This window comes from Salvelinus sp. IW2-2015, linkage group LG7 (genome assembly GCF_002910315.2).
Source record: "Salvelinus sp. IW2-2015 linkage group LG7, ASM291031v2, whole genome shotgun sequence".
In the NCBI taxonomy this organism is placed as follows: Eukaryota; Metazoa; Chordata; class Actinopteri; order Salmoniformes; family Salmonidae; genus Salvelinus; species Salvelinus sp. IW2-2015.
Window position 1 is genome coordinate 14900948 of NC_036847.1, and position 12820 is coordinate 14913767.

At 44.4% G+C, this 12820-nt stretch overlaps 2 pseudogenes; one reads left to right on the top strand and one right to left on the bottom strand.

Annotated features, from left to right (window-relative positions):
• The first annotated feature begins 1079 nt into the window (after window positions 1–1079).
• Window positions 1080–3360, top strand: LOC111966927 (glutathione synthetase-like; annotated as a pseudogene).
• A 5038-nt stretch (window positions 3361–8398) lies between these two features.
• LOC111966929 (UDP-glucuronosyltransferase-like) lies at window positions 8399–12482 on the bottom strand (annotated as a pseudogene).
• Between the last annotated feature and the right edge of the window lie 338 nt (window positions 12483–12820).

A 12820-nucleotide genomic window follows, 5' to 3' on the forward strand; every position in this document is an offset into this window, starting at 1 on the left:
CTCCGGGAACACGGTTGGAGAGCCCTGATCTAGATATTGCACCTGGGTCATCTTTGCATCTCAGGACAGCATTAGCTCACTAAGCATTTACCGTTTAGCTTTCACCACACTAGCATGCTACACAATAACAGTTGAGACTATCACATGTCTAGAACTGTGTCTGTTTGCCGGCATACATACAATTTTTAATGTGTCCATTTTATCTGAAGTTAACAAATCGTCATCGGAGCTGCTGTTCATTTTGTCTGGTTTCAGGTGGTGACCTATGCACCGTTCACACTTTTCCCCTCACCAGTGCCCAGGGCTGCCTTCCACCAGGCTCTAGCAGTACAAACGCAGGCTGGAGAAAGCTCTAGCCAGGTAATACAGAGAGCTGTATGACCAAGCAGAAAAGACTAGTGCAATTAGTCTTTAGAGGGATTGTAGCCAGTTTAAGGATCTGCTCTTTTTTTAAAATTTTAACAGCATTATCGAAGTGGATGATTTCACTGGCAGTTTATTCAACATACACAGACATGTCATTCAAGAGGGGAGGACCCAGGTAGGTTTTGTAGTTTTAATGAACCTTTTACTGCATTGGGCTAAATCAGGGTCACACAGTGTTTCTTGGTAGTCTTGAACAAATCTCCTTTGAAACAAAAGTATACACCTCACACACATGGTTATGGGTTTAAAAAAAGACACCTGTACCATGTCAGATATAGAGGTGAAATGTATTATTTTGAGTTTGCATCCCAATATTACAGTTTATATACATCACAGAAGATAGAAATGTAACAAAACTGCTTGACATAGAAACACTGGCTTTTCGGTTGGTTTTTGAAATAATGTTTATTAATTGTGAAAAATATGAATAACATGAGGTCATTAGGTTGCTTACTGCAGGAAAGGGTGACAGGGCAATTCCACCACTTTTCACTGGGAGGACCCAGGTAGGGTGTTGTAGTTCTATTTAAATGTTAATGAACTATATCAGATATTAAGAACATTTGTATTAATCTAATTTAGGAACAATTAAGATAGGATGTTCACACTACTTTATGAAAAATGTCTAGTCCATAGTTTTGGGTCCAGACTACATGCTGGACCAGAATGGCTCCCTGAAACAGATAGAGATCAACACCCTTGCTGCCGGTGGGTGTGGTGTTTCTGCACGCACACCACACGTCCACCAGTATGTTCACATAACTAGTTATCAAATGATTTCTTTAAATATCCCCTGTGAAGTATTCTTTCTAAATAAGGCCTATTATTATTTCATCATTAGGCACATTCTGAAGAGGCCTGGTCAGCTGGATGAAAGCAAGCATGTCCTAGACAACAACCCTTCTGCAAGTCTGGCAAAGGGATTAGCTAAGGCCTGGGACCTATACGGCTCGGAGAGGTGGGTGTCATAAGGTTTTCATATCACTTTAAATGTAAATGATTCAAGCTCCAACTGGCAAGGCTAACTATCTAACTTTCGTTCACTGCAGGGCAGTGGTCCTGTTTCTGGTTGAAGCATTTTTGGCCATAGATATATTGAGAATGAGCTATGGAACAGGTAAGTTTGGTTGGATTCCTTGGTGCTTATTAGTCGAGTGAATTATCTGTTCTCGCACAATGAAGTCATGAGTGTCCACATATTGACTGCAAAATGTTTTTTTGCAGAAAGATTCCTGTTATATGAAGACGGTTTGACGATGTATCTAAGATGCGATTCCTTGATGAAAACGAGGCTATTTGTGTACGTTCTATAGTAACTTTTTGTGACCAGATGGATTGTTAGATTTCTAACAAACATGTAATTATGTTACTGACATGAAGCTTGTTTGCATTTAAGCAAGTCAAACTCTCTTCATATCTCTTGTTGTTTCTCATTCTCTCTGCAAAGATGGAAGAGGTTGCTATTGTATATTTCCGCTATGGGTACATTCCTCAGAACTACACAGAACAGGTTAGATGGTAATATCCTGTCATTGTACTTCACCTGTGGTGGCAGGTAGCCTAGTGGTTAGAGTGTTGGGCCAGTAACTGAAAGGTTGCTGGATCGAATCCCTAAGCTGACAAGGTAAAAATCTGTCATTCTGCCCCTGAACAAGGCAGTTGTTCCCCGGTAGGCTGTCATTGTAAGTAAGAATTTGTTAACTGACTTGCCTAGTTAAATAAAGGGCTTACAGCATTTATTTTATTTTATTTTAACCTTTCTCAGTAGTCAGTGTATCATTGACTGTAATGTATGTACCCCTTAAACTCACAGACCAATTCCCAGTTCCTCTATCTATGATGATGATCCTGTTGGATTGGATTTGTCCCTTTGATTCAGCAGTAATAATCTTCCCTGTATGATTTTGTGTAGAGCTGGGAGGCTCGCCTCATGATGGAGCGCTTTCTGGCTGTGAAGTGTCCAGATATCAGTACCCACCTGGCTGGCACCAAGATGATCCAACAGGAACTGGCCAGACCGGGTGTTCTGGAGAGGTTCTTTCCTGGTGAACCTGATGTTGTGGATCAGATCCGGGCCACCTTTGCTGGGCTGTATACTCTAGACATGGTAAGAGAACCTGGCTAAGTGTTTACATATTACCTCTTCTCTTTACAATGTTGTTGTAAATAGTTTCATTTATTTTTCATTGACTTTACTTGGTCACAACAGGGACCAGAAAGTGACAAGACTGTCTATGGCTTTGGCAAAACCAGACCAGTTTGTCCTGAAGCCACAGAGGGAAGGTGGGGGTAAGAGTACCTCAGCTCTTTCTTTCTTCTTACAATGGGTGCATTAACTAAAGGTTGCCTGGTGCCCTGGGTGAGCTGAGATTTCACTTTAGGACCATTGGAATGGTCTACAATGTACAAACTCTACCCACTCTGTGTCCCAGGTGAGGTAAAACGAATGCACCTAGTCTCTCGTGACCCTGACACCGTCATGCTCTGGTCTGTCTGCTGATGTGTAGAATTCCTCCTCCTGTAGGCAACCACATCTATGGAGCTGAGATCTGTCAGGTACTGGAGGTTATGAAAGATGACATATAGAGGGCAACTTACATCCGGATGGACAAGATCCAGCCTGTGCACAACTACATCCTGGAACGGGGTACTCTGCTAAAACTCAGCACTTGCATATGTGAACTGGGCACATTTGGAGCTTATGTCAGGTATACACACAGACAGACATGCATATTTTTGTCACAATATTATTAATTGACTGATACAGAAATGTTCTGGATGGTGTTGTGGTGGCAGAATTTTCCACAACAGTGTTATTTGTGTTTGCACTGATGTCTGGATTTGAATTCTCATAGGAGCAGTCACATGGTGCTGAATAAGTGTGCTGAGGACCAAGCGATGAGCGCTCTGATGGAGGTGTGGCTGCTGGAGTAACAGTCCAAGACAACCCACTTTTCGTCTGACTGACACTGTCCTTTTTGATACTAGTGTATTTTGACTGGTCTATAGATGAAGCCAATGGATCCATACTATCCAAGGATGAGTGTAATGTCTGTCATCCATCTATGCCCATCATGTCTGTAGGATGTATGTGCTGTTATGTTGAATTTGATGTGGAATTGTTCACATAGCCTGTCTGATGGTACAGATTAAGTGAATAGCCTATCTAATGAAATGCAGGAATCGGACCGAGCGAGAAAAGTAGAAATAATCATCAGTTTCATTATCACTTTGCTGTTGATTTCTTCGKAACTTATTCAAATGACTGGCAGGGATCAACCAAGTTTAATAATGTAGAATTATGATGAGTTCATACAGGGGTCATTGATTTGGAAAGTATATCACAATAACTGCTATTTCTCAAACATGTAGAATGGTATTAAGATGTAMAAAATGCAGTTCCTTAGTTTGAACACCAGGTGACAGTAAAGGTTAAGATATGTCCATAGAGAATGATAAAGACATCAGCACACAGGCAGTGCTATTGAGGCAATCTCCATTTTGAAGTAGTCAATTTTCTTCTACTACTATTTTTTTATTTTATTTAACCAGGTAGGCTAGTTGAGAACAAGTTCTCATTTACAACTGCGACCTGGCCAAGATGAAGCAAAGCAGTGCGACACAAACAACAACACAGAGTTACACATGGAATAAACAAACATACGGTCAATAATACAATAGAGAACGTCTATATACAGTGTGTGCAAATGAGGTAGGATAAGGGGGGTGAGGCAATAAATAGGCCATAGTGGCAAAATTATTACAGTATGGCAAATTATACATTGGGGTGATAGATGTGCAGAAGATGAGTGTGCAGTTAGCGGTACTGGGGTGCAAAGGAGCAAAATAAATTATATGGTGATGAGGTAGTTGGATGGGGTATTTACAGATTGGCTATGTACAGGTGCAGTGATCTGTGAGCTGCTCTGACAGCTGGTGCTTAAAGCTAGTGAGGGAGATATGAGTCTCCAGCTTCAGTGATTTTTGCAGTTCGTTCCAGTCATTGGCAGCAGAGAAGTGGAAGGAAAGGCGGCCGAAGGAGGAATTGGCTTTGGAGGTGACCAGTGAAATATACCTGCTGGAGCGCGTGCTGTGGGTGGGTGCTGCTATGGTGACCAGTGAGATGAGATAAGGCGGGGCTTTACCTAGCAACAACTTATAGATGACCTGGAGCCAGTGGATTTGGTGACGGATATGAAGCGAGGGCCAGTCAACGAGAGTATACAGGGCGCAGTAGTGAGTAGTATATGGGGCTTTGGTGACAAAACGGATGGCACTGTGATAGACTGCATCCAATTTATTGAGTAGGGTATTGGAGGCTATTTTGTAAATGACATCGCTGAAGTCAAGGATTGGTAGGATGGTCAGTTTTACTAGGATATGTTTGGCAGCATGAGTGAAGGATGCTTTGTTGCGAAATAGGAAGCTGATTCTAGATTTAATTTTGGATTGGAGATGCTTAATGTGAGTCTGGAAGGAGAGTTTACAGTCTTACCAGACACCTAGGTAGTTGTCCACATATTCTAAGTCAGAACCGTCCAGAGTAGTGATGCTGGACGGGCGGGCAGGTGCGGGCAGCGATCGGTTGAAGAGCATGCATTTAGTTTTACTTGCATTTAAGAGCAGTTGGAGGCCACGGAAGGAGAGTTGTATGGCATTGAAGCTTGTCTGGAGGTTAGTTAACACAGTGTCCAAAGAAGGGCCAGAAGTATACAGAATGGTGTCGTCTGCGTAGAGGTGGATCAGAGAATCACCAGCAGCAAGAGCGGCATCATTGATGTATACAGAGAAAAGAGTCGTCCTCAGGTTGAACCCTGTGGCACCCCCATAGAGACTGCCAGAGGTCCGGACAACAGGCCCTCCGATTTGACACACTGAACTCTATCAGAGAAGTAGTTGGGGAAACAGGCGAGGCAGTCATTTGAGAAACCGAGGCTGTTGAGTCTGCCGATAAGAATGTGGTGATTGACAGAGTCAAAAGCCTTGGCCAGGTCGATGAATACAGCTGCACAGTATTGTCTATTATTGATGGCGGTTATGATATCGTTTAGGACCTTGAGCGTGGCTGAGGTGCACCCATGACCAGCTCGGAAACCAGATTGCATAGCGGAGAAGGTACGGTGGGATTCGAAATGGTCGGTGATCTGTTTGTTAACTTGGCTTTCGAAGACCTTAGAAAGGCAGGGTAGGATAGATATAGGTCTGTAGCAGTTTGGGTCTAGAGTGTCTCCCCCTTTGAAGAGGGGGATGATCGCGGCAGCTTTCCAATCTTTGGGGATCTCATACGATACGAAAGAGAGTTTGAACAAGCTAGTAATAGGGGTTGCAACAATTTCGGCAGATAATTTTAGGAAGAGAGGGTCCAGATTGTCTAGCCATGCTGATTTGTAGGGGTCCAGATATAGCTGATTTTCTGAAAGAGCTGCAATCTGGATTTGGGTGACGTGGGGAGGCTTGGGTAAGTTGCAGTGAGGGGTGCAGGGCTGTTGACCGGGGTAGGGGTAGCCAGGTGGAAAGCATGGCCAGCCGTAGAAAAATGCTTAGTAAAATTCTCAATTATCACGGATTTATCGGTGGTGACAGTGTTTCCTAGCCTCAGTGCAGTGGGCAGCTGGGAGGAGGCGCTCTTATTCTCCATGGACTTTACAGTGTCCCAGAACTTTTTGGAGTTAGTGCTACAGGATGCAAATTTCTGTTTGAAAAAGCTAGCCTTTGCTTTCCTAACTGCCTGTCTATATTGGTTCCTAACTTCCCTGAAAAGTTACATATCGCGGGGGCTATTCGATGCTAATGCAGTACGCCACAGGATGTTTTTGTGCTGGTCAAGGGCAGTCAGGTCTGGAGTGAACCAAGGGATATATCTGTTCCTGGTTCTACATTTTTTGAATGGGGCATGCTTATTTAAGATGGTGAGGAAAGCACTTTTAAAGAATAACCAGGCATCCTCTACTGACGGGATGAGGTCAATATCCTTCCAGGATACCCGGGCCAGGTCGATTAGAAAGGCCTGCTCGCTGAAGTGTTTAAGGGAGTGTTTGACAGTGATGAGGGGTGGTCGCTTGACCTCAGACCCATTACGGACGCAGGCAATGAGGCAGTGATCACTGAGATCCTGGTTGAAGACAGCAGAGGTGTATTTGGAGGGCAGGTTGGTTAGGATGATATCTATGAGGGTGCCTGTGTTTATGGCTTTGGGGTTGTACCTGGTGGGTTCATTGATAATTTGTGTGAGATTGAGGGCATCAAGCTTAGATTGTAGGATGGCCGGGCTGTTAAGCATGTCCCACCTAACAGTTCGAGCTCTGAAGATAGATGGGGGGCAATCAATTTGCATATGGTGTCCAGGGCACAGCTGGGGGCAGAAGGTGGTCTATAGCAGGTGGCAACGGCTGTTGGCAAACATACTGAAAAGGGTCATACTGCCACCTAGTGTGTTTGAGCAGGTATTAAGCCAAGGTTGGCAATTTACCTCCACGGAATTAATTAATTCGCTTATCCCTCCAGATGACCCAGAGGGAATCATGTGATTCTTTCTTCATCCAGGAAGTCCCACCCAGTTGACTACTTTAAAATGGTGGAAGCCCTCAATGGCGATTTCCATGCCAAACAGGTTTCATCCATCTCGAGTCCTATATCTAACTCTATGGATATTTCTTGGACTATTCAAAAAATAAAATGTCAAAGGTTTTTAGAATGATTATGAAAAACCAGTATCTTTCATCATTCTCATTTGGGCCTTTTGCAGAGGTCAAACAGTGGGTATAACACTGTGCTTATCAGTGAATGGATACTTTTTGAAAACGATAACAATATACTTGAGATATGCAACTGTTGTATTAGCCATCAAAATACTCATGTTTGGTCTCAATACTGATCCTTATAAGGTAGTCTATGCCTATGTTTAGCCATTCCATTCTTTGTTCATGATCTACCAACTCTCTGAGGAGACAATGGGGCCAGATTGACTATCCTTTAAGAACAAACACACACAACAGCCAGTTTGACCTGGATGTTATCTCCCCCTCTCTGTCCCTGGCAGTGCTGTTGTCTACTCTGRCTGTGTGTTTTATCCTGCTGTCATCAGAGCTCTTTGTTATTGTTCGCTCGGTGCCACACATTCCAGGAGTTGGGTCATCAAACAGACGGACACACAGGTCACTCTCAATGGGCTGCATTTCCCGCAAGGCTCTGGCTGTATTCCACTTTACTTCCTGGACTGCAGCAGTGGAAAATGAACTGTGTTTGTTCCCGACAAAAGTTGCTCTAGGGGTCAGGATATGTATTATTCCAGTGATCACTAAGCAGACAGTTTAGTCATAGGTTTCCTTTCTCAGAAATCGCTCCGCATGACTCCCAAAAGCTGACAAAGAATTGTACCTATTTTCTCCATGAATGACTCCACTGTTTGTTTCCTTGCCAGTGTGCTCACATTCTTGGACAAATTATTGGCAAAGGTAGTTGAGAACGCTTGAGTGAATGGTTGTAGTGGATTAGCCTTCAACTCTGATCACGGACTAAAAGCAAACTATTGGAGTTAACAAGCTGGTTACACAAGTGGCCCAGATAGCAGGGCACTGTGGTGAGAGTGGCAGAGACTGCAGACAGAGGCGCCAGGTCAGGAAGGAATGACAGGAAGTGGGTCATGACAGGGTGGAAGTGGGTCACAGTGCTCCAGCTCTGCATGGGAGGACAGGGAAGGACAACAGCACTGAGACAGGACTCGGAGTAGCTTCCCTGCCTGACTCACTTTCCTGCTGCAATCCCTACACCACTCTGTTTTGTCCATAGACTGTAAAAATAAACTGTCAAATCAAATGTGTTTACTACAAATCACTTAATTTTTTATTCTACACCCTCTTTTGAAAATAAAGTGTGTTTTTGGAAAACCTCTGTCAGGTGTTACTTTCAATTAACCTACCTATGTTATTTTATTTACACACCTTAGAGAAAACCCTACGAGGCTACAGTGCATTTACTGATTACTCTTAAAGCAGCAATGGTGGAAACAGAATCTGAGGGTTTGACCGTTGCCATGACACCAGTTATAACTAAGATGATGAGCAAGGTGAAGAGATCCAGGCAATGGTACTGAATCCAGTTCAACTCATGGGCTGCTGCCATCACATGACCTGCTCCTTTGTCCCTCTTAATATACTCAGTCCAGAAGATCGCCAGGTAAAAGGGATTAACAGGACAGTCCTTATGCACGGCCCAAAGCTTTGTAATCTTCTTCTTGTACGTTTTGTCATTGATTATCTTATTAAGGGCCTTCAGAATTTTGTCTGAGGTCACATCATTAATACTGAGGACTTTTCCCACGCCTTGTGCTGCCATGCGCTGCACGTTGTCACACTGGTCACCAAACAAGGGCATCATCACCATGGGCACACCGTTGCAGATCCCCTCGTGGATCCCATGGATCACTCCATGTGTGATTAAGGCCTTGACGGTGGGATGGCCCAATAGATCGTTCCGGGGGAGCCAGCTTATCACCTTGACATTCTCTGGAGGATTTTCAGGCACAGCTCCAATGTATCTCCACACAACTCGTTGAAGAACCTGCCGGAAGACATCAAAGAACTGTTGAGCTTTCTCAGCTGGCGGTGAGAAATCAAAGCACATGAGCCAAATTGATGTCTTGCTCATCAGCTGTGGAACAGTCGTCTCCCTCTGTAGGACATCTGAGGKGATGGAATTGACTCCTGAGTACAGGTATCTGCAAGACAGGGGCTCAAGCAGGGCCAACAGGAAGTTGACACTCCTCTGTCTCAAGGTCATGTGGTCTGTGTAGTGTGAGGGGACATAGGAGGCAGGGAATGGGCACTGGCTGGCCTCAAACTCTACACCACACAGGGGGCAGTTATGGATGAAGAGAGAGTCTCCAACGATGACACCAACAGGTTAAAAGGGATCAGTCAGGGTTTGCATCAGCTTCTTGTTATATAGGAGGAATGTTACAGGCATGCTGGATGTAGTCCCTAAGCACTGTCAGGGTTTGCATCAGCTTCTTGTTATATTAGGAGGAATGTTACAGGCATGCTGGATGTAGTCCCTAAGCACTGTCAGGGTTTGTATCAGCTTTCTTGTTATATAGGAGGAATGTTACAGGCATGCTGGATGTAGTCCTTAAGTACTGTCAGGGTTTGGTAGTAATGCCACATAGGGAGGTCAGGGTGATTTAGTGCTGCAAAGGCCCCCTGCTGCTACCCCTGATATCACCACCACCACCCTGTGTCCCCTCCAAGCTCCTCCACCATGCTCCTCATCCCAGTCCAGTGGCTGCCGTCCTTGGGCATCACAAGCAGCTTCCCAACCTGAGGGGAGACCAGATGGAGGCAGAGCAGCTGCCCTCAGAAACACTCCTCCTTCAGCCATAGGATAGAGTGGTCACTACACTTGGTTACACTACAGGATAGAGGGAACTATACAAACAGACAGTTAGAATCGTGAGTGAACAGTAGCCGACAATTGACAATGTAGTTTCACTGTGTTACTGTGCATTTAATTACATTTTTAAATAGAAAAAAGTTCCGTCAAGAGTTTGGGAGAAGTTTGAGAGGAGCATACACGTTACACACATAAAKATTMAAGTGGAGTTTAGGATGATGTGTTGCAATGGGCTGAATCAGAATCAGCCGTTTGTATTTACCGATATGCCCAGTTTACTCTCTTTCCTGAAAACAAATGCATATTGGGAATGTTAGTGTTTCCTAATATGTTGTTTGATTTTTGAAGAAAGGCCACCAGTCTTGTCAGTAATGCCAGTTGCAGCATGTCAATAAAGAACACTTCAGGGAACCTCCTCCACAGTCTACACACAGGGCTCTGTCATGGGTGTAAAGTCCAGCACAGACAACAGAGCAACTAGAACACCAGGGGATTTGGATGCCTCTTTTTCTTTAGCTTCAAAGCGCTGTTACTATGTTATCTCCCTTTATTGTGTGTTTTCCCCCTGACACTAGCACATTTCCCTGTCCACATGTTCATGCCAGTGATTTGGCAGAGGACCTTTAGAGTAGATCTGTTAAGTGCAGATAATATGTTTGCATCCCCTGGAGACAAAGGTCTGTGCTAGCGTGCTTCACTCCTTTTGCTCTGTCATCACAGTGTGATAACATCCTGTCCTAACGACTGGAGCGGCTGGCTGAAAGGAGAAAGACATGCAGGCAGACAGACAGGAACCCARCCGGCCCATCACACTACCATTGACCTGAATGTGTACTGGAGMTAGGCTGTAGCCTCAGAGGAACAAATGTGTTACAGCCACACGAGTCAAGGTTTAATTCCTGTCAACTTTTAAGTTCCTCATTATTGTAAATTGGAACTTTCCTAACCCCAACTTCCTCTTCCACTATCTTAATGAGTATTAAAATACTTGAATGAAACTCTCAAAAAGCCTAAGAATGCAGTTACAGAGGCACATTCCTTGGAAGACTTTGCATGCATGGTAGACTTTGCATACATGGTACTTATCATAAATAGCCATGTAATTGTATGACAAAGTACATGTTAGCTTGACTGTGAAAGCCACAAATGGACAACAACAAGCAGAAACAAGTATTGACACATCAGCATCTCCTCAACTACTCTCACASGAATGAGGAAGTGAGTGATGCACTAGTTTACGGGAAATTAGTGGGAGGGGTTGATGGGAATGCATGGGGGTGGTTATGGGGATGACTATGACAAATATTTCAACAGAGAGAGAGGAAGAGAGAACAGTGAGGTAGAATGCCTTAAACAATTGTAGCCAGAGGAAGCTGGTAGGAGGAGCTACAGGAGTACAGGCTCATTGTAATGGCTGGAATGGGATCAATAGAACGGAGTCAAACAACTTGTGTTCATGTGTTTGATGTGGTTAATACCATTCCATTGATTCCATTCCATCCATTACAATAAGCCCGTCCTCATATAGCTCCTCCCACTGGTCTCCTCTGGTTGTAGCACAGTAAAGTTGGATTTGATATCCATATTTGTTTCTGTGTGTAGTAGTGGCTGGATTCAATCCGTATTGCAGAACTATAGCGGAAGATCCACGTTATGGCTCGATACACATTTAAAGGCAATGTTCCCACGTTGGCAAAGACTGGGTTCACAGTAAATGCTGCGCATGTCGGCTCAATATGAAATGACCTTTACATTTTAATGCGGATCTTCCACGATACGGATTGAATCCAGCCCCAGCAGGCCTTCCTTCCAACAAAGATTATTCTAGAGTTCAATATGGTGTTTTGCTGATGTGTCCAGCATGCCACCAAAAGCCGTTCTAAACGTCATGCTCATACAGCTTAGGAGTTCACTGTCATACAAAACTCTGAAAACTCTCTCAGGACTCTATTCAATCTGTATTGCTGAAGTGTTACAGATTGCGCAATAGAAATGTAAAGGTCATTTCCGGTCATTGAGCCGGCATATGCAGCCTTTACCGTGAACGTGGTCTCCGCTAAAGCGAGAACATTACCTTTAAATTTCAATCATGCTGTAARTCTGAACTTCCATGATACGGATTGAATAGAGCCCTCAGTGAGTTTTCCAAAGCAATTGTGCATAAACAAAGATCTAAAAGACAAGACAACCCGTCAATAACATCTCCTCTTGTGTATAAACAATGTTATTTACAAATGGGCGAGTTCAAGGGGTGAGTCGACAGGCTCATGCTGACAGTTGCCGTTCAGACTATTGATGTGTGTCTCCCTCCTTCTGCCTCAGAAGGGGAGTGACAGGAATCTGCTTGTGGTCTGGTCACCACGCCCTCCCCTCTGCCCTGCGGTCCATGTCATCCTGTTTGCCTGTTTGCTTGAGAGAGAAAGCTGACCTTTCCCTTAATAGCCAATCTGGCCAACACAATGTGTGGAGCTGTGAGTCAGGCAGCAGGAATGCAGCACTCCCCGCAGGCGGAGATGGGGACACTGCAGGTAGCGCCAGCCCCAAGGAGTCAGGGTCACCCTGAGACGTTTCYTTCCTGCCTTGGAAACCCCTGAGGCATGCTGTAGGAAAACATTGACTTAGTCATCTCCCACACTARAGCCAACCTTCCTCTCAGGCAGCTCTCCCATGTACTGGCTTGTTGCAGTAGGAGGGTGGCTGGCTGGCTGGCCAACCGTTGGATCCGTCACAGATGTGAAAGTGCTGGGGCGGATAGCTGGGATAGCTGTCCGCCCTCTCTAATTACTCTGTCTGACTCATTCACAAAAATGTGAGAACAACTGCCTTGCCTTGAACAAGTGCAGCTAGAAACTCTGCGGMGCAGTTGATTATATCTAACTTTCACAGAGGAGAGTAAAGCATGAGATGTGAGCCAAATAAAAATCACAGCATTTGATACGCTTATGGTGGGAAACAGTTTTGAATGTTTTTTTAAGATCAGACGCTTTGCAGGGGGTATTTAAGATCC